This window comes from Rhinolophus sinicus, chromosome 4, assembly GCF_057876585.1.
Source record: "Rhinolophus sinicus isolate RSI-liver-muscle chromosome 4, RSI-T2T, whole genome shotgun sequence".
NCBI classification, from domain to species: domain Eukaryota; kingdom Metazoa; phylum Chordata; class Mammalia; order Chiroptera; family Rhinolophidae; genus Rhinolophus; species Rhinolophus sinicus.
The window spans coordinates 53,074,195-53,095,682 of NC_142504.1; the positions used below are offsets into that span (position 1 = coordinate 53,074,195).

At 39.0% G+C, this 21,488-nt stretch overlaps 1 protein-coding gene across 7 annotated transcripts in view; it reads left to right on the forward strand.

Annotated features, from left to right (window-relative positions):
* Positions 1–21,488, forward strand: part of POU6F2 (POU class 6 homeobox 2) — a 488,585-nt gene that overhangs the window by 240,574 nt on the left and 226,523 nt on the right. The gene's annotated exons all lie outside the window — the stretch shown is intronic.

Consider the following 21,488-nt stretch of genomic DNA (forward strand, 5'->3'; position numbering starts at 1 on the left):
TCTTCCTAACATTCAGGTCTTCTGGAAGCATTTATGAGCAATCATTGCATGACACGTCAGAAACATAGATGTAAAATTATTATGCTGTTACTTGAGGACCTGAGTTATAGTTTCAGGAGTTCTTCAATGTAGCCGTCTTTAAAGAAAGGTTAGACATGATTGATTTGTGTAAGAAGTGCTTAGAACATCTCAACAAGGGATCATTTGAAATAATTAGTTTAATTATTATTTTACTTACTAAGTATATTTTAGTTAATACTATTAAACAAAATTATATTATTTGTGGTCATAGTTTGTGATGAGAAAAATAGACTTGAATATTGAGGCTTTCTGTTACATGGGCATATAGCAAGAGTGAGACTTGAATTTTACTCAGAAAGGATAGTTTTCTTGATATTATGAAGGTATTCACTTTTCTTGAAGAGATTTAGCAACACTGACCAATAGATTGGTTTACAAAACTCTGTAAGGGGAAGAATTTTATGATGTACATGATCTGAATATATTTAGGATGCTTAATAAAGAGAAAACAAATTTATTTTGGACTGGTCAGAAATGTTTATTTTCTCTGTTGATATAAATGTTAGTGATTAATTTATTTTTCTGCGGAGTGAGAATTTGGTTGGGTAAGTCATCAGAACAAAGTACTTTTTTAGTTGATCAAATGTCAGTACTTCTCATAAGCTATTAAATTGGTCAGAGCATCAATCCATAGATTAAGAAATAGACCAAGTAATAACTGGTTAACTCTTGACACAAACTTCTTTACCCACTATTATATTCTAATATCCCATCCATTGTTTCCACTTCTTGACTTTCACTTTAATGTTTAAAGCAAGGTCTCTCTTATACCATTAAATTGTACCAAGAAACCTGCCATTCATAAATCATGCATTCCTAGGACACATTCATGCACAAACTTTGCTTGTTTCAAATTTGAGATTGCCTGGGAAGCCATGATCTCCAGATTAAGCAAATAAGGAGGGACTAAACAAGGTGAAAGCAAAACCAACAAAATACAGGGAGAGGCTTTTTAATGTAGGTGGATGATGAAATCTTAATGAAGAAATGGGCATTATCAGAATGCAACCTTCCATTTGGAACATCTGCACTTATGGGAATATTGAGTATTAAAATAAACATAAGCTTGCAGAGCTCATACGTCATAAATTAATCCTGCTTGGTTAAAATAGACACCAATGTCAGAGTCCAAAAAAACAGGCTTGTTAGATCTTTATTACAGTTTGGTATTCTTAGGGCTTTATTACCTGGTTATTTTAAGGGTTCAAAATTAGTGAGTGATGCGTCCAGTATAGACTTTCATCAAAATTTTCTCTCGCTCTTATTAAATATCAAATTTAGTATTAGCTTATAGTTTAGAATTTGGTTCTTGTGGCATCTTTGGTTTCAGAAAATGAATCCTAAGTTTTGTGTCCTGGTTAAGTAGTTTCAGTAAGAGTGCTAGCTCTTTTTATTCCATGGTGCTTCTCACAGAATTTCCCTATGGCCTCATCTTCAGAAGTGTATTGGAGTTAGTGGTCAAGCTCCCGTATACTACACAAGCACAAAGGAGCTTGTCTCCTTTTGTCTTCATTTATGAAATTCCAATGAATTTGGAGGGGTGGTGGCAAGCTCATTAATATGAAACACCTCCCAGCTGCAAGTCAGACAATTATAGGAAAAGCTTCCTAGTTAGTCTAAATAATCCAGCCATCCCCCCCACCCCCTCCCCCGCAAACCCTTTTCTTTAATATCCTTATGAACATATCCCAATTCCTAAATCAGTGTTAGGATCCAGGAAAGTTCTGTCTTCCAGTTTTCTTGGGCTTTTCTGTTCCTTTTGTATCTTACCATATGATTTCTTCACCACCCATCCTTCGCTAGTCTCAGAAATGACCAATCATCCTGGTTTCCTGGAGACGGTGGGTTCTCTCAGGACCTGGGACTTTCACTGTTGAAACCAGAAAGAGTTGGTCACCCTGCAAGAAGTTCAGGGTCAATAAGGATGGTAATCAGGGAAACGTCTCATGTCTCCGAGGTGCCCAAGATCAGTGTCCAGCATCTGAAGGGCAATGCCAGTCAGCCAGCTTGGCGGTCAGTAGCTGACCCAAGGCTGATCTCATCACCTTTAGGGAACCCCCTGCAGCCCTCGGCAGCACTGGGCCATGTCCATGACTTGTGCAGCTTCCCAGCTTCTATCACAGAAAGTTGTCGGAGTCGGGGTCATGGGTGAATGGCTGGCAGGCGGAAAGTCATCTGTAGAGGTTCTGGGTGACTCTGAGACCAAGCCAGTCCCAGATGCTGTCAAGTTCCATCCTTTTTCAAGGGTGGTGATATTGTAAATGAGCTACAGTACCTCGGAAGGAGACCTTACATAGATTTATCTAGTCAGCTGGGTAGAATGCTCTGCCCCTCCCCATGGCCTCCCCTTAGACAATAAGCACAGTAACCTTAGCCCTAGGCTTTTAAGAGACTTTTGAAAAAAACCAGTAAGTCTGTCCACCTGTAATAGATACCCCACCTTCTTAGGTGGTTTGGTGAAACAGATTTGGTTGGTCAGTGTGAGGAGGGTGGATTTAAGTGTTAACCCCTTGGTATGAAGGAGGGCCTATTTCCGTATGATGTGCTTAGTTCTTGATGGTTTCCTTTTTCTTCATTGTGAAGGGTTAAGTTTTTATTCATGAAAGAAGTTCACCAACTAGAATTGTCTCTGACTATTCTCCAACTTTCCTGACTAGCCCTCTAGCCTATCTGTTTTTCCAGCTCAAAACCTGCAAATTTGCTAAGGAAAAAAATTTACTGACATCAGTTTCTTAATAGTCTAGAATTCAGAGACAAGTTTTCAAGTGTTTTCCTCTTTACCGATGGGATTGAGCTGGCTCATTTATGTTCCTTATCAAGTGTCATGGACTAGCTCTCAGAGTCTCAGAAGCATGATTCATGCATGCATTTTAATGAGCACTAATGACATGATGTTACACAGAGCGGTCTTTCTCTGCTCAGGCAGAAGGGATCCTATCACAGCCTCCTCCTCTAAGCATGATTCCCACAGCAGTGGCATCAGCATGTAACGGGAGCCTGTGAGAATGCAGACTGTCGGGCTCCACCCCAAACCCACTGAACAATCCTCGTCTTTAAGTTCCGCAGGTGGTTCTTGTGCACACTCACGTTTAAGAAAGGCTGGTCTAGGGAATTTTTTCAAAGTTCATTTGGCAGCTCCCCCACTATCTCTGGATTCTGAGCGTCTCAGAGTGATGGGGAGCCATGTGATGGTGATAAGCACCTTCGTTAATTCTCCTGCTGTCTCTCCTGACCCCAGGCCTCTAAATGAGGATAATGAGTGAAAGAAATAACTTACTTGGGAATTTTTGCTTCTGTAAGGACATTCACATCCCGGAGACCACAGGGTGTTCTCTTGCATAATTGAAGCATTATTGAAATCCTTGCTCTGAGATTTTATCCAGAAAAAGCTTTGCACTGCTGAAAAGAGACGGCTCTGCCCTGCAGAAAACCCATCTGCATGGCCTGGGATTGTTTTCCCTTCTCAAGTCCTCCCATGCAAGAAAGAGATGCACTCCTATCTCCTCGTGATGGGGTCTTCTTGTAAGGAAGCAGATAGGAGTATGGAGTAAGAAATCTTGCAGAATCATAAGAACAGTCCTGCACCCCGGCCTGAGGGATCCTGGAATGTGGGTGGGGGATTAGAGACCCCAGTGAACCGCTGGGCTGCAGGCTGCATCCTTCGCCCCTCTGAGCGGGCAGATGCCAGTTTGCACTCCCAGCGGGACTAACAACTTGTCTCCTCTCCTCCTGCTTCCCCTTATGACTTTCCTGTACTGTGCTGGTTGACTTTTGGCTAACCCATCGTTTTGGTTCACTCCTGCTCCATTTTGTCTCCTCAAAGTACATGCATCTTTCCAACTCATGTACCTCTCAGAAATCTCCAGTGCTATCTCTGTCTTCACATCTCTGTCTTTATCTCTGTCTCCATGTCTATCTAAAATCCAAGCTCACCCAAGCTCAAGTTCCTGTTGGGCTGAGCTTTTTCATGCTCAGCTTCCTCATTGGTCACTGGCCAGACTAGAGGTTGACTGCCCTGTCCTATCAGCTGTATTGAGGGTGGGAGGGAGAAGCCAGCCAGGTGACGTGCTGTGGAACATGGGCAACGTGTTTAAGAAACACTCCAGGGCCTCCCTCATCGGCAGAAGGGCTCTGGGTGTAGTGGGATATATTTTGGCCTGTCTGCTGGGAACACTGCATAGACCAGCAAAGACCGTTTATGGGCATGGACTGAGATTAAGACAAACCCTGAACTCAGAGATGCCAAAGGGCCTAGGTTCTGAATGTATTTTTTTTAATTAAAGTTTATTGGGGTGACAATTGTTAGTAAAGTTACATAGATTTCAGGTGTACAATTCTATATTACATCATCTATAAATCACATTGGTTCTAAATATTTTAAGGGAAATCTGGGTAAGTTCTGGCTGGGATTCAAGCCCAGAAATGCTCTAAACTCAGATACGATCTAGAGATTACCTACATGAAGACGGTGAAGGCATGTGTTGTCTCTTGTCTTACCTTTGAAAGCCTGTTTCCCCTTAGATGTACCTCTCAGGTGATGGATCCCTCTATTCTTGCATCCTTTGTCTGCTGTGTACTCACAGGGGTTTGGTTTCAGGTGACTATCAGCAAACCCACACCTGCGAAATAAGACTAATAATGACCATAAGCCTCAAAGAAAGAAAACCACTAAAGTTGCTCTGTCACATATTTTATAAACTCATGTAAAAATTAGTGTCTTCCAATTTACTTAATATTTTGAAACACAGATAGCTGTACTAAAAAAATGTAACTTGCATTTGTCCTAGTATAGGAACTAGATGATTATTTGATGTAGCAAAAGAAAGTCCTCCATATGGAACTCATGCAAATGTGTTGGATTTTTTGCTTTTTTTAGACATAGGCAGAAAATGTAAGTAAATATGTGTGCATCCTCAACATAAGTGACAACAAGAAGCAAAGTGGTTAGTGGGACAGCAGAGGTGGGGCTACAGTTAGGATTGATTGTTCAGGTTGGTGACTTGTTCTCATCACACTGGCCGGGTGGGATAACCCACTAATCACGGTGGGCAATGTAAATGGAGAATATTAATGTGCTACATGAGACGTTTATATCAAAGTGGGAACACTCCGGTTAACTCTAGCATAATGTTTAAATTAATGACCAAAAATACATTAGAGAGTGCTGCTTGACCTGAGCACAGAAAAGCAATTAGGTTCAAAGCAAGCTGAAACTCCAGCCAACGGTGGTAGTTCCTTCCCTTACCTTAGCACTGGCAGGAAACCTGCCCTGGTTTTCTCGGACTCTCCAAACTAAAGACTATGCCGAGCCAAGTATGTGGGAATAGTTCTGAGGTTAGGAATTTCATGGGCAAGTTACATTACACTTCCTTTTTGTTTGTTTTGTTTTCGTTGTTTTAATTGAGGTGCATTTACATACAACAAAATGCATGGAGCTTAAGTGCTCAGCTCATTGAGTTTTGATAATTGTATACACCCTTGCAACTTCCATTCACCGCAATCAATACATAAAACATTTCATTATCTCCAAAAGGTTCCCTTGTGTCCCTTTGCAGTCAATTGCCTCCTTCCAACTAGGCGACCCTGATCCGATTTCTGTCACTATGCATTAGTTTTGTCTGCTTTAGAACTTCATATAAATGGATGCGTACAGTGTGTATTTTTTCACATCTGCTTTTCTCACTTAGCATAATGCCTTGAGATTCATTCATGTTGTTGTGTAGATCTGTAGTTCCTTTCTTTTCATTTCCAAGTCATGTTCCATCATAAGAGTATGCCACAGTCTGGTTATCCATAGCCATTCCGATGTCCCAGTAGGCAGACGTCGTGAAGGTCTCCTCCTCCGGAGAGAGGGAGAGGATCGTCTATTGAGCCTCTCTAGGTAAAGACCCTTGGTCACTCTTCTCCTGGACCGCTGGCTACACTCCTGGGATTCTTCCCTGTCCGTTATCTGCCTTGGCCACATCTGAAGAGAAGGTTGGAGGCTTTCTCTGTCTGTGGCTTATGGAATCTTGGGGGCCACAGGTGACTTGAGGTTTCCAATAGTTAATGATTTGTAGTCTCTTTGGGTATCCAGTTCTCTCAGAAACCCAGAATACTTCTGATCGTCTTGCTTTCAGTCAGTTCATGCGCCAAAGACATACATCTTTGGTCTAATTTATTTTGCTTTCTCACTTCCACACCTGCCTCCCTTCTAATTCATAATCAGCCTCGGTATACGGGCCTCTGGCCTCCCTGGTGTTCTTTGAATATACTCCTACCCAAAGGCCGTTGCTCAGGCTGTTCCCTCTGCCTTAAGCACTCTTTCCCCATAAATCATGAAGCCTACCGTCTTCCTTGTTCCCCACCTATTCCCCCTTACCTCCTACTTTCCTTTATTTCCTTTTCTCATAACACATATAATCTTCTACATAGACTTAAAATCTCAAAAATGGTTGAGTTTCTCTCTCTCTTTCTCTCTCTCTCTCTCTCTCTCTCTCTCTCTCTCTCTCTCTCTCTGTCTCTCTCTCTCAAACAATTTGGGTCATGCCTACTACTGTAGTCAGGTAGGGCAGTGGAGGCAGCATTGTGATGCATGGCCCTGCTGCTAGAGAGGAAGATGCCCACATACAATGTATTGTTTGTGTCTGTCTCCTCCCCTAGGATGCATGTCCCATGATAGGCATCTTTGTTTGGGTCAGTGATGTGGCACAAGAACTGGAGCAGTACCTGGCTCATAATAGGTCCTCAAGAATTAATGAATGGATGGATAGAGGGATGCGTGGATAGATGGATAGATGAATGAATTTTAAAGAATTAATAGAAGTCAAACAAAGAAAAGTCAAAAGAACATTCAATGTAGAGAAAACAGAATGAAGAACATGGAGTCTACAGAGTTCTGTGAGCAGTTCTAGTTGTTGAATTGAAGGTTGGGAGTCTGAGGTGGTAGGCAATCAGATTGGGGGAACAGGGGGTGACGATAGAGGCATTTCCCATGCATGCTGAATGGCCAACACAGGGCCTGATGTAATACAGACAAATGTGCTTGGACAATGCAGTTTGATATTTGCATGGATATATGTTTGCATTCACTTAGTTATGCCTCTCTAATTCCAAGGATTCAAAGCAGTTTATAATATAAGAAGCATGAAAGACCAAAAGCTGTTTATTAAAAACAACAACAACAACAACAAGAAACCTAGGCAAAGGTTTGGAACCATAGGACAAGTCAAAGGGGAGACACGTCATATTACATAGTTTTAATTATCTGATGGTAAAAAGAATCATACCGGCTTAACAAGAAGTAAGCTTATTTTTTGTTGTTGTTTTTGTGTTTTACTAATTTTATTCATTTTCTCAACAAATACCAATTGAGTTTTCATAGTGTACTAGGCCATGATCTTCATGTGGGTTATAGCAATAAAGAAAATAGAGAGCCCCTTCAGGTGCTTCTCTGGGGAGTGAAGCAGATTGAGAGAATAGAGGGCGGCAGGGAGGGCATGTGATGTATTTTGTACAAGGTCAGTCTCTCCACTGGAAAGAGACCCAAAGGACACAAGGGACTAAGCCATACAAAATCTGGAGAACAGTGACCCAGGGAGAAGTCCTAAGTGCTAGAAAAGTTAACTGCACAAATTCTCAGTGAACATTGAACAACCCGATGGACAGATGTTTGTATCTTTTAGCTTTCACTAGGTTATGCTACGGGAACAAATATGCACAAAATCTCACTAAGATATAACAAAGGTTTATTTCTTTGTTTATTTCATAATACATGTTAGCTGCAGATCAGCAGTGGCTCTGCCGTATGTCTTCATTCTAGGAGTTCTGAGCTTCGGCTCAGAAGTGGCCCACATCGCTTTCACTCACATCCTATTGGCCAGGCAAGTCACCTGGTCACGACTGCTGCCAGTGGAAATGAAGAGACTCCTAAGGGGAGGGTGCTCTTCCTGCATATTACTGTTCAATGGCCACTGCACCGAAGATACACCACAGGAGTATTTGACTTAGGAGAACTTGAAGATTCCTTCCAACACTGTAATTCTATAATTCCATTATGTGAACCTGTTGTGTTGTATGGACTATCCGTGGGGTTACTTACAACATAACACATTAACTATTTCTTAAAGTAGTAGAACTCAAATGATAAATATAATAATGGATAACAAATACATGGAACAACTGGAGCATATTTAAAATAGCAAATGAGCGCATGTAACTGAGCACAAATGACTCCATTTATCTAACATTTAGGAAAAGGCAGAACTCTAGGGACAGAAAAAGATCAGTGGTGACCTAGGGTGGAAGGGCTGTGGGGATGAGTGGAGGAGTTGACTCTAAAGGAACACAAAGGAATTTGGGGGTTGATGCAATTGTTCTCTGTGTTGATCATGGTAGGGACACAAGAGTATATGTGTTTATCAAACTTGTAGAGCTCTACATAAGAAAGGGTGAATTTTACTGTTTGTAAAATATACCTCAATTTTTTCAACAAAGGAAAAAAGGTAAATGGATACTGTAGTGCTTATAAAATACCAACTTATTTTAAAACATTAAAAAGAATATATGAGTGCAAACTATTAATGAAAGCTAGGAAAAAAACTCATGGAAGTGGGAAACTCAAGTTCTCTCATTAAAGAAAGTGTTAATGGCTCTATTTCTCAGAGCCAGAAGCTAACACTAAAATAGTAAAGATTTCAGATGCACACGATTTATCCCATTGTTTAAAAGAAGCCCCCCACACACACACACCCCGCAGAGAGAGGAAAAGAAAAATACTATATACAGCAAAGTGTTACTTGTGAACTCTAGCGAGAGATGTGAGTGATTGCTTTCCTTCTTAAAGATTCTACATTAATAAGTATTATTTCAAAATTAAAATACTTTGTCTTCATTAAGGTGAAAGGTTATTTCCAAAACGTCGTTACCAGCATTGACAAGGTTAAGTGTATAGTTGTATTGTTTTGACTTTCTAACCAATTTTTTAAGGAAGCATCTCTGAACTCAAAGTGGATTAGTTCTCTAATTAAAAACAAGACAACCACAAAGCAACTCTATACGTTCATTATGTATGAGCAATATTTAATATTAATAAACTTGCCTTTAAAGGCTTTGATTTTATTGATCAAAGAAGAAATTATTGGCAGGGAGTGGTTGGGGTGGGAACATTGACTGATCATTCTGGTGTCGTTCTTGGAGAAGAAAACAACCAGGTGGCCACGTTTGCTGCTTTTCCTCATGATGTACTTCTGTGCTATTCTCGTGATGCCCACACTCAGAAAGTCGCACTCCCGGGGCGTCATGAACATGCGGGCAGAAGGCTAATACCATTCACAGAAAGGACAATGCAGTACCCACCACGGAAAGGAGAAGAAGGGACTCTGGCTTTTAATATGCAATGATTTCTCAGCTTCTGGCCTGTGGCTTGCTGTCACAAAATCCAATATTAGAAATACTTAGTGCATAAATTCCTATTTACAGTGTTATTCAGAAGAGCCCCACATGACACACCATATAATAATACAAAATCTACCACAAAGAAGTTATGAAAAGTTGTTGCAATGTGTCTTACCCTGGCAGTTTTTCAAACCTCCATATCTCCAAAGCTTCAGACTCTTTATTTAAAGTACCTGGAGAGCCTGTTCTACAGTACATTATCCTTGCAGCAGGCATCGCTGAGGCACTGGGGCATGGATTAAACTGGAAGCACATGAATGAGGAGTATGACTAGTATACTGTGTACTTAAGAGATATTGTCAATGGAATAAAGCATTGTCAAGGATAATGGTTTCCAGCTGCCACATAAGTGTCAAAGCAAAGCCAAAGCATTTATTTTCAAAGCAAAAGGCAGTGAAGTAATGTGATCCCCAGGTTGCACATAATAAGGCTGTAAATCCATCAGGACTCTTGATGGCATCTAGCACTGTGTCTACACTAGGATGTGCAAACTGGATTAGATTCCAAGTTGGCCAGCAGAGCTCTTTTTCAAGATGGCTGCTATCAGAGTGGCACTGATGCCTAAAAAAAGGAAAGACTGCTTGAAATGTTTCTCAGTCTCACTCCATTACCAAGGATGAGAGGGAACTGTGATTATTTATTCAAATTTTCTCTGGAATCAAAATAAACAGGACTTCTGGATCTGTGGGAAGTGGGGGGTGGGGCAGGGAGTGGAGAGGTATTGAAAATAGGGAAATGAGAGATGGTCCCCAATTCCTCTCTGCCCACTGTTGAGAGAATGGAGAGCTAATGCTCTCCAAGAAAGTCCTGTCTTCTCTTATGTGTGCAAGTCTTGCAGGACAGATTCCCAGTCAGAGGTCATAGCTATTATTTCTCAGCCCCCTCTAGGGAAAAGCTAAACCTCATTTCCTCCCATGAAGTGTGCACAAAGATTGATCGATGGATTTCACAAATACTTATTTAGCATCTGCTCTTTTCCAGGCACTGTGGTAGACACTCCAGTCTAGTTAGGAAGGAGGCTTTGCAGTCACCCAGGAAAGAAAGGGTCTGGTGATGAAGAGCAGAGGATTGATCTAGGAGACATCAACAAAGTGAGTTTGGTAGGATTTGGTGATTGATTAAATGTAGAATGACAAGAGGAAAGAGGGGAGATTGTTAATTCAGTTTAACATGATTAGTTCAAATTTTCTGTGGAAAATGTCAGTGGAGATCCCAGCAGCCAGTCGGAAACACATGGATCTAAAACTGAGAATGGGATTGGTGCTGGAGGTCCATCACCAGCATAGAAAACATCAACATATATGACAATAGCCAGGGAGGAAAGACATTTCTGGGGGAGAAGAGGTTAGGAAAGGAACACCACTGGAAGAGGAAGATGTGGAACCAGTGGAGACTGAGGAAGAGCTCCCAGCATGTATGACTGTTCTGCGGCAGGTTAGGCTGGGGCTCCTGTAATTCCCTCAGCTTAATTCTCTTTCTTTGGACATAATGTACACTTTGGAGCTTTTGATTGTCTCTTACCCTTTATATAGCCAGAGTGCAATAAGGAGCCCAAAAATGTATCTGTCAGTTTGCTTTTTATCTTCTAAAGACATGCCAAGTTTCCCTGTATAAAGAAGCTATTTTAAGAGCTTGGACATAAAAGCTTGAACAGTATTTTCTCTTTCGCTGAAAAGTAACTCTATTGATTTAAATCTATTATTTAAAAATGTAGCTGTAGCCTTAAAATTTCAAAATGAAAATGTTTGAGTCATTTTTTTTTTTTTTCCTTTCTTTTCTTTAAAGCACTTTGGTTGCTGCCTTATGGTAACCACGCAGGGCAGTGTTATGCTTGGCCCTGGTGTTATGCAGGAGGAAATCTGTGCTTGGGGAAAACTGCAGTTTAGATAACATAGTTTTAATTTTTGGAAATTATTTATCTTGGAAAATTATGTCTTACTAGAAGCAAAATCAATCTGTGAAAACCTTCTGGCTCCATGTTAACCTTTTCCTTTGGTTTATTGTCATCTTCATCTTCTCTCACATTATATTCGTCAACTGTGCTCACCAAGTTTATAGGCAGAACAAAACAAAACAAAAAGATAAAAACAAAAAAGAGCTGGTATGTTTGCCATCTGTCACTGGATTAAGATTAGCACAAATATGCAGGTGCACTAATACATTCTTATGCATCTTGGTTCCCCTGTGTGCCATTATTTTAGAAATTCTTAGCTGAACATATATATATTCAACATTTGACATAAGATAATTTGAGTTTGCTGTGTTTGGAAAATAACTCACTTGGGAGAAAGTTGCATTAAATAAATAATAGAGATAAAATTTATACTTCCACATATTTCAAAGCTAATGTCGCTAACTTAACAATGGAATTGTAACATGAAGACACAGTGCTATAATTTGATTGATTTGTTTTGACAGTGGCCAAATAATTGAGAGTGAAAGGTGTCAGCACAGATGAAATATTGTATAAGCCACGTTCAGAAGGCAACCCCAGCAGCAGCAGGAACTGGAGTTTTAGTTCCTTTGATTCTGTACTGGTACTCACTTCCAGTTTATTAAGAAGCCATGAAAGGCGTACGACTTCCCCAGTTAGGGAGACTTTTATGGAAATGCTAGAAATAGAAATTTGTCAAGTAGTTGAACAATGGATATACACAAAAGGATCGAAGATGACTGTAGTGCGCTAAGTGAACTGTATCAGCCTTTCCCTTTCTTTTGCAAGTTGCCGCTCTCCTACATTTTACCTTATTTTGAAGGGATTCTGAGTCAGAGCAAATATTCGATCCCATTTTTCAGCCCCTTGACAAGAGACAGGCAAAATAGAGGGGTGTACTTAGCACCATCTCTAGGCCCAGACAAGATGTTTATCCAACTGAATACCCAAATGCCTTACAAGAATAAGATTTGAGGTACTCAATTATATAGAAGCTAAATGGTCTGGAGAGGATTAATTAAAGAGAAAGTCGCTGCCCATAGGTGACCTTTGATCATGGGAGTTAGGAGAGTGGGTTGTGAATAGCACTGACCTGGTTTAATTCCAGCCCTACAGCTTGCCAACTGTGTGACCTGGGCAAGGCACTCTGATTTCTGACATTTGCTTTCCTTGGATATTTCATTGAGTTGATTTAAGGATTAAATATGACTGTATGGATTTTAGTATAGTATAGTGCCTCACACTGTGTTTAAGTGCACAGTGAACAAGAGCTACTTTTGTTATGAAGAGCTACAAAGTGCAATATGGCAGCCATAATCCACATGAGGCTATTGGAACTTGAAATGTGGCTAGTCCGAACTGGCATACGCTGTAAATGTAAAATCTACTCTCATGCAAAATATCTCATTAATATCTTTATCTTGGTAATATGTTGAAATGATATTTTGGTTATATTAGGTCAAATACAATATATTATTAAAATTAATTTTACCTGTTTCTTTTTACTTTCTTAAATATGGATACTAGAAAATTTTAAATTGTATATGTGGCTTACATCTGTGGCTCACGTTATATTATTGAATAGCACTGGCCTGGCACGGAGGAGCTCCATAAATCTCATGTACATGTGGCACTGGTTAAAAGCTGTGTTCATTAACAATAAAAATAATTAGAACACATTTAAATTTTGGATCTTTAAGCAGAAAATCATAAAGAATCCTCTTTGGTAACTAAATTAGAGAGAACATATTTTTTAGGTTCTCTGCTATGGTTTAGGAGCTGCCTGGGATTTTTCTGTATAGAGAAAGGAAAAGGATGTGATTTGTATGAGCAATTCCCATTGATCAGAATCTAAAATTCTCTTTCCTTTTGAAACAAATTATTATACGTTATGGTTTGAAATATAGAAGAAATATATATAATAAAATTATCCAGAATTTTAAAATGTTAACATTTAACCACATTTGCTTAAGATTTTTTATCTTTAAAAAATGAAATATTATAACTCATACTAAAATCCTCCTTTTCCTCTCCCTCTCCCCAGTCACTCTATGGCATAGCCTCCCTCCTGGAAAGTAATCACTATCCCTCCAGTGCTTGTGTTTATTAATTGTGTGTGTGTGTGTGTGTGTGTGTGTGCGCGTGTGTGTGTATGAAATATATAGTATTATTTTGGGTATCTTAAAATTTTACATAATGGTAGCACACTCTAGAAACGTTTTTATATCCTGCCTTTTTCTTTCAACATTTTGCTTTTGAGACTTATCTATGTTGGTACAAATAGATAGTGATATATTTAAATTTATTTTGATTATCTTATTTTGTGGGTTTTTTTAACCATGTTTTTTCTGCCCTTTTCCTCCTGTCTGTCATTCTAATAGGTTTATCAAGTATTCTGGTTTTCCACCTACTGCATTTTATTCTTTTAGTTATTACCAGTATATTTTGAACATGCTTTGCTTTAAAGAGTCAAATCAGTATTTTCATCTTTCCTCCCAAATAACAATCACAATTACTGATCATCCCTTCCAACCTTCTATATTATTATTGCCCAGCATTAGTTATTAATATTATTGTGTTTACAAGATCACTTAGCTTTCATTACATATGCAAAATTTTTACTCATTGTTATGTCTCATATCCCATTCTTTCTTTCCAGGGCTTTCTAATTTTTTTCAGTGAAGGTCTCTGAGTGATAAACTGCATTTCATTTGCTGGAAAATGCTTCCTTTGTCATTTTTTATTGTTTAGCTAGAGTTAGAATTCTACGTTAATAGTTATTATTTTTAGCAAATGAAGAAATTATCTTCTGGCCTCTATTTTTGGCTGATAATACATTGTCCGTTTAATTGTCATACCTTCAGAGATGAATGCCTTTTTAAATTGTGGTTGACGTTAACATTTTTCTCTTTGTCTTTGGGATTCACAGTTTTACTATACTTGATATGAATTTGTTTTTATTTATCCTACTTAGGACTTGTGATTCCTGACATTTCAGTAATGATCTCTTCTCTTCTCCTCTGTTCTCTCCATTCTTCCCTGCAAAAACTCTTATTAAATGTACACTTGAATCATCTCTATCTTCTATGTCTTTTTACCTCCCTCACATATTTTCTCTCTATATTTTATGCTGCATTTTTTTGGTGATTTCCTTAAATCTGTTATCTGGTTTAGTAATTCTCTCTGCAGTTATGTTTAATCTTATGTTTATCCTTAAGTTTTTCATTTTAAAGACTATATATTTTTTTATTTCTAGAAGTTATATTTGGTTTTCTATGGCTTCTATTTTTCTTATTTCTTTTTAATTGCCTTAAATATGCTTTCTAAACAATCTTCTTCAGATTGTCTTTTAGCTTAAATACCTGAGAATCTAATTACTGCTTTCTCTCCTTCATAGAGTAATATTTCCTTGTGTGGTGGGTAATTTTTTATTGAAAAGAGATCGTTTTCCTATGAAACCATTTAAACTTTGGGTTGCGTAATCATGGCTAATAAGAGGCTTTGCATTTCCTTCTGCCAAATGCTCAACAGATTTCATTGAACGATCTCTCCTTGGAGATATCTCCACTGAGTACAGTATATATTTAGACTCTACACTATGAAATATTCAGAGCTGGGTTTTAATTTCTCACAGATATCTTTTCCCTATCCATATTCTCTAACACAAACAAACACCTTTGTTAATTCCCTTGGCTAGTACATGGGTTTTGTCTCATCTCTTTTCACTGTTGGGGCAGCCCTTTCAGGGTTCAGGGTTTTTACCAGGGACTTGGTCCAAACATCTCCCCTTGCACTGTCCCTTTGTTGATGCTCAAACATCAGCCCCAAGTTTGCCAAACTTGTACCCATGGCTGCTCCAAGGGTGACAGGGTATCAGTTAATGGTCTTGCTGTTCTTGATTTCTGATGCCTGAAGATTTCCCTTTCTGTCTGAATATTTAAATTTCTCATACATATTTTTTCAATTTATTTTATTTAAGATTTTTATTAAAATATAGCTAACATACAATATTATATTAGTTTCAGGTATACACCCTAGTTATTCAAAATTTATATACCTAAAAAAGTGATCATGATACGTCCAGCAAGCATCTGACATTTACCACGCTATCACAATATTATCGACTATATTTCCCATGCTGTACATTACATCCTCATGACTTAAAGTTTTATACCTGGAAATTTGGACCTCTTATTCCCCTTCACCTTTTACCCTCTTTTTAAAATTTACTATTACAGTTAACATTAACTATTATTTTATGTTAATTTCAGGTGTACAGCATAGTAGTTAGACATTTATATAATTTAAGAAGTACTCACTGGCACTATACATAGTTACTACCATATTATTGACTATATTGCCTGTGCTTTATTTTACATCCCCATGACTATTTTGTAACTACCAGTTTGTACTCCTTAATCCCTTTACCTTTTTCACCCTGTCCCCAACCCCCTCTTATCACCCCAACAATCCAGTACCCATCAGAACCATACATAGTTATTACAATATTATTGACTATATTCCTTATGCTATACTCTACAGCTCCATGATTATTATATAACAACCAACTTGTACTTCTTAATTCCTTCCCCCTTTTTACTCATGCCCAATCCCCTCCCATCTAGCAACCATGAATATGTTCTCTGCATCTATGAGCTTGTTTCTGTTTTGTTTTTTAAATATTGTTCTTTAGATTCCACACGTAAGCAAAATCACATTGTATCTGCCTTTCTCTTTCTTACACTCCTTCCAGGTCCATCCATGCTGCCACAGACGACAAGAACCCATTCCCTTCCATGTCCGAGCAATATTCCATTGTCTATATGTATCACCTCCTCGTTATCCATTCTTCCATTGACAGACACCCAGGCTGCCTTTGCATCTTAGCCATTGTAAATAATGTTGCAATGAACATATGGATGCATACGTCCCCTCGAATTATCGTTTGGGTTTCTTTAGATCAGGGGTGTCCAAACTGCAGCCCGCGGGCCAACTGCGACCCGCAATCCATTTTTTATTGGCCTGCAGCAAATTCCAAAAGTATATTTAGTTTACTTAACTAAACCAGGTGAGGCAATACGTACTTCACCTCGAGTGAGTGGCCCAGCTGTTTGCGTATTTTACCGAATATGGCCCTTGGTGAAAACGTTGAAAAAAGTTTGGACACTCCTGCTTTAGATAAATACCCTGAAATGGGATTACTGGGTCCTTCTTTGTCTCTTTTTATAGCCTTTCTTTCAAAGTCTATTTTGTCTGGTATAAGTATTCCTACCTCAGCTTTTAATATTTTCTTCATGTCCATTATCATGAAGTATATTTTTCCATCCCTTTACTTTCTGTCTGTGTGTGTCATTCAATCTGAAGTGATCCTCTTGTAGACAGCATATGTAAGGGTTTTGTTTTCTTATCCATTTAGTCCTTCTATGTCTTTTGATTGGAGCATTTAATCCATTTACATTGAAAGTAATTGTTGATGGATATGTAGCTATTTCCATTTTATTATTCATAATTTTTTTTTTTCTATCTTAAAGGAGTTCCTCTAACATTCCTTGTAATACTCATTTGGTGGTGGTGAACTCCTTTAGCTTTTTCTTGTCTGAAAACTCATTGTCCTTTGATTCTAAATGATAGATTTTTTATGTAGACTAATCTTGGTTGTTGGTCTTTGCCTTTCATCGCATTGAATATTTTGTGCCAATCTCTTCTGGTCTGCAAAGTTTCTGTTGAGAAATCAGCTGACAATCTTATGGGAGCACCCTTATAAGTTAGTAGTTGCCTTACTCTTGCTGCTTTTAGGATTCTCTCTTTGTCTTTAACTTTTGCCATTCTAATTATGATGTGTCTTGGTGTGGGCCTGTTTGGGTTCATCTTGTTTGGAACTCTCTGTGCTTCCTGGACTTGTATGTCTATTTCTTTTGCCAGGTTAGGAAAGTGTTCAGTCATTATTTCTTCAAATAGGTTCTCAATCCCTTGCTTTCTCTCTTCCCCTTCTGGTACCCCTGTGATGCAAATGTTGTTATGTTTGATGTTGTCCCACAGGTCCCTTAAACTCTTCTAATTTTTTTTCAATTCTTTATGCTTTTTACTGTTCCAATTGGGTGTTTTCTGTTACTTTCTCTTCCAAATCACTGATTTGATTCTCTGCTTCATCTAGTCTGCTGGTGATTCCTTCTAGTGCATTCATCATTTCAGTTATTGTATTCTTCACCTCTGACTGGTTCTTTTTAATAGTTTCTATGTCCTTTTTTATGCTTGCTACCTCTTTGTTGAAGTTCTTACTAAGTTACTTGAGCATCCTTATAACCATTGTTTTGAACTCTGTCTCTCGTAGGTTGCTTGCCTCTATTTTGTTTAGTTCTTTTTCTGAAGTTTTCTCTTGTTCTTTCATTTGGGATGTATTTCTTTGTTTCCTCATTTTGGCTGCCTCTCTGTTTGTTTCTATGTATTAGCTAGATCTGCTATGTCTCCCAGTCTTGGCCAAGTGGCCTTATGTAGTAGGTGCCCTATAGGGCTCTGGCACAGTGTCCCTGATCACCTGCTCTGGATGCTCCAGGAGTGTCCCTTTTTGGGTTGTGTGTGCCCTACTGCTATAGTTGAGCTTCAATTACTATTGGCACATCAGTGGGTGGGATTGACCCACAGGCTGATTGGCTGTGGGGTTTGACCATGTCTATAGCTTACAGTCTGCTGTGAAAGGGGCTTACCACACTGAGTGGGATTGTGGTGCCTGTTGAGACTGGCCTTTGGTGTGCCATTTGTGGGGCTAGTTGGGTGGGGCTCTGCTGTGGTCTGAGCCAAGCTCCAAGTATGTTGGTTCTGGGGCCTCTTGGGATGGGCTCTGGTTCAGACCTAGGTCACCCTCTGCCTGGGAACTGCTGGGGTCTACCTGGTAGGAGCTACAAAGTGATCCACAGTTGTTTGCTGCTTGTAATAGAGCTGGAGATGTATGGGAGAGGCCACAATGCCACCATTACCAGCTGTGAGATGCTTGGGAGAGGACAGCTGCCACCAGTACCAGCCTTGAGTAACTGTGCAAAAAACCGGGAGACCCTAAGGTCTGCTGCCACCTGCTAGCTCTCTTAAGGTTCAGCCCCTGATAAAGCCTCATGTAGTAACACAAGTTGGATAAGGCAAAGTCTCACGGAGTCATTAAATTAGGAAGAGTTGTGGTCAACAGGTTAATTTAGACTCTGGTTTGGTGCCAGTGCTGAGCCTGGAGCTACTCAGCAAAAGTCTCAGAACACACTGAGGCCATCTGCCACCTGCCTGGGTCCTGTAGACTCTGACAGTTTTTCAAGAAAGAGTGCAATGTGGGCAGGGCTGACTGCTCTTGGAGAAAGTACCTCTGGTGTTGGGTGAGTTGGGTATGGTGGTATCTCAGGGAGTCAGCAGGGTGGAGCAGCAGAGCTCACCAGGCCAATCAGATTCAGATTTGGCCTGTGGGGAGGGCTCAACACAGGAAAGATGGCGCCTGTCTGCTGGCTGCATGGGACAAGGACCCCACACAGGGAAAATGATGACTATCCTCTAGCCCTTGTTCCAACATCCCCCAAGTTACTGTCCGTCCACCAGAGCCCAAGGTGAGTGCCTGTGAATGAGTGAGTCTGTGTGCAGGCCCTTTTAGAGGACACCTGGGTTTCCCACAGCCTTCCATCTCACCCAGATAGTCAGAATCCCCAATGTTTTTCACAACCAGATGTTGTGGGAGCTCCTCTCTCCAGTACCAGTACTTTGGACTGGGGAGGCCAGTGTGGGGCTAGGGTCTCTCGCTCATCTGGAGGCAACCTCTGTGACCAAGATATCCCTCCCAGTTCTTAATCACCACACAGAGTTTTGGGGCCAACCTGTTCCACGTCTCCACCCCTCCTACCAGTCTCAATGTGGCTTCTTCTCTATATCCTTATAAATCTTCTGTTCAGCCAGACTTCAGATGGTTCTCCAGGTTGATCTATAATTTCGTTGTAATTTTAATGTGTTCATGGAAAGAAGCAGGCAAGTGTTCATCTACTCCACCATCTTGGATCTCTTCTGTAGTTATTTTTTAGGATATTTTATCCACAATTTCTACACATTGGAAGCAAGAAGGATGTCCATGTTAGGTTAATCTAATATTTTGCCATGAAAGTCTGTTCCTCTTCCTTCTGTCAATTTCACTAGGTAGATAACTAATTCTTAGCAGATAGATAATTCCTAATAATTTCAAGCATTTGACTGAATTTGGTAGTGATTTAAATCAAATATATTCTGGAATTTTCAGATATTTGCAAATACCTTTTGTGGAATATTGGAAATGTTTAGTAAGAAAGCAACAGGCCCATAACAGATATATTTAATATTGCTCTCTATCATTTCCTCTGAGATATTCTTGAGTGATAGGTATATCTATGTTTCTTATTAAACAAACCAAATTCGGTGTAGATGCCCAAGGTTATTCAGCTAATCTTCGGTCTTGAAAATAAGTAACAGAGATCACATATAGGTTAATAAAATTCTCAATTTCAGAGAAAAACATGTAAGATTTAAATTTTTTATTTTAATACTTAGGATATTAAACAATTTTTATTTGTATTTAATTTATTGATTTTATAACTTTTTAAATTTATTAAGGATGTGGAAATTGATTCTGAATTAATTCTGCATTTAAAAAAATGCTTAATATTTTTGTTTTGAAGTAGTTAAACCATAGCAGAGGAGTACAGTGAATAACATAAAGAACACCTGTGTACCTACCACATGGTTCTATCAAATTCTAACATTTTGCCCTTTTTACTTTACATTGTTTCTTTAAAAAGTATTACAAATACAGTTGAAACACTTTTTGTAACACTCCCAGATTCCCCTTCCCTTCCCTTGTATTTTGTCTTTTTATTAAAATTATGGTAAAGTATGCAAAACATAAAATTTACCACTTTAACCATTTTTCAGTGTACAATTCAGTGGCATTAAACACACTCTCATTGTTGTGCAATCATCATTACCATCATCTCTAGAATGTTTTCATCTTCCACAACTGAAACTCTGTACCATTGAACTATAACTCCCCATTTCCCCCTGCCCACAGCCCCTGGCAACCACCATTCTACTTTCTCTCTCAATGAATTTGACTACTCTAGGAACCTCATATATGAGAAATTATACAATATTTGTCCTTTTGTGACTGGCTTATTTCACTTAGCAAAATGTCTTCAAGATTTACCCATATTGTACCATGAGTCAGAATTTCCTTCCTTTTTAAGACTGAATAATATTCCATCTAAGTATATGCCAAATTTTGTTTATCCATTCATCTGTTGATAGATTCTTGGATTGTTTTCACCTTTTGGCTACTGTGAATAATGCTGCTATGAACATGGGTATAGCAATAATCTTTGTCTCTGCTTTCAGTTCCTGGGGTATATATTCAGAAGTGGAATTGCTGGGTCATATGGTAATTAGATGCTTAATTGCTGAAGGAGTCACCATACTATTTTTCATAGTGACTGCACGATTTTACATGCCCACCAACAATGCACAGGATTCCAATTTTCCACATCCTTGCCAATACTTCTTATTTTCTGTTTTTTGTTTCTTGTGTTTTGATCATAGCCATCTCAACAGGTGTGAAGTGGTATCTCATTGTGGTTGAAGAAGCATTTTTGAGAGAACAATTAGTTATCCACTGACTTCTCCTGATATTGCTTAATCATACTTAGGTATGATTCCAAATTTTAAAATAATGCTAAGAAGAATGCACACTTTAGAAGCTGATTTACTTCTATGTCATGCCCTTCAAATGGTAGATATTATAATTATGGTACTTGTATAATTGCAGTTGTATTTAGATTTTCAGGTATATATAAATGTGTTATATATGCAGGTACTAGCAATATTTGCCATGAAAGAAATTTATTCAATATAAATGCTCTTTTCCTATTGACTTCCGTTACAATTAAAGATTTCACTAGGCAAAAAAAAGAAAGAAAGAAAGAAATTACCTACAGATGAAATGAAAAGTTCCTTGAAGATTTTCAAGTAGTAGCCTGCTCAGTGGAAAGCTGAT